This window comes from Leptodactylus fuscus, chromosome 4 (genome assembly GCF_031893055.1).
Source record: "Leptodactylus fuscus isolate aLepFus1 chromosome 4, aLepFus1.hap2, whole genome shotgun sequence".
Taxonomy (NCBI): Eukaryota; Metazoa; Chordata; class Amphibia; order Anura; family Leptodactylidae; genus Leptodactylus; species Leptodactylus fuscus.
In genome coordinates, this window is record NC_134268.1 from 7,902,415 (window position 1) to 7,903,776 (window position 1,362).

General features: G+C 41.6%; 1 non-coding gene across 1 annotated transcript; it reads right to left on the bottom strand.

Moving 5' to 3' along the window:
• Positions 1 to 894: 894 nt before the first annotated feature.
• Positions 895 to 981, bottom strand: TRNASTOP-UCA (transfer RNA opal suppressor (anticodon UCA)). The gene has a single exon. It is a non-coding gene; the product is annotated as a tRNA-Sec (tRNA).
• Between the last annotated feature and the right edge of the window lie 381 nt (positions 982 to 1,362).

The following is a 1,362-nucleotide window of genomic DNA, read 5'->3' on the forward strand; positions in this document are numbered from 1 at the left end:
GTGCTGTTTCAAATAGTGTTCGCTCATCTCTAATCTGAATATTTTTGCTCCCTGGAACTACCTCATCAGGCCTGACCCCCTACATGAGTTGATCTGGGTCTGAGCAGATACAGGGCGATGTTACTGCACAGTGTGGACAGGACTCATTGAACTCCATGGGCCTAGAATTACTAGCGGAGACACTGACATAAACAGGGTGCATCTTTGGCACATCTAATTTGGACTAAAATCTTTCAACATTCTAGACGTGTGAGTGTGGATTCTCAGAAAAAGGGTGTGTGGCTTATATAGTCCACCATGTTCCAAATCATACACCAAAATAGTGTTAAACATTGTGACTCAAATTAGCATTAAATTTATCCTCCAGTATGACTTACTGTGATAAATCTGGGGTAGTATCAGACTGTGAATATACAGCAGAAATATCCTTCAGTATCAGTGACTGTGATAAATCTTGTGTAGTATAAGACTGTGAGTATACAGCAGAGATTTCCTCCAGTATCAGTTACTGTGATAAATCTGGGATAGTATCAGGCTGTGAATATACAGCAGAGATATCCTCCAGTATCACTTACTGTGATAAATCTGGTGTAGTATCAGACTGTGAATATACAGCAGAGATATCTTCCAGTACCAGTTACTGTGATAAATCTGGTGTAGTATCAGACTGTGAGTATACAGTAGAGATATCCCCCAGTATCAGTTACTGTGATAAATCTGGGGTAGTATCAAGTTTACATTATGTAACTATTAGTAAATCTGGCCCATGTGTTCTATACCCTGTAAGTGGCTTATCCATAAGGGTCCCTGTGCCATAATGAGACTACCCACAGGACCATGTACAATCATTTACCCCTTTAAAGATGCTCCTTTAAAAAAAAAAAAAAAACTGACCGCCCAGAAGGTGGAATTGAACCACTTTGTCTCTCGACAGCTACAGGTTTGAAGCCTGCACCCCAGACCACTGAGGCTCATCTGGGCAGATACAAGGTCATTCCTCGCTCCTATATAAAGCCGCTCCTGCAGGTGATAGTAACGTTAGGGAGAGGGTTTTTTTAGGTGCATTTACAGATTAATGTGAATCCTGTCCAATAATATCTCCACTGAATATCTGACCCCGTTCTTGGCTGTTGCAGTAGATGTGAGCGGTGTCAGTATATACTGTATCTATCTTGTCATTTGCATAGCAGTCTGCAGCAGTGCATTGTGGGGGATGACGGTGTGTTCCAGCTTCTTACCTTCCTACTTATAAACTGAACCATGAGCTTGTCTTAATGTCCTTTCAACATTCTAGACGTGTGAGTGTGGATTCTCAGAAAAAGGGTGTGTGGCTTACATAGACCACCATGTTCCAAAACATAC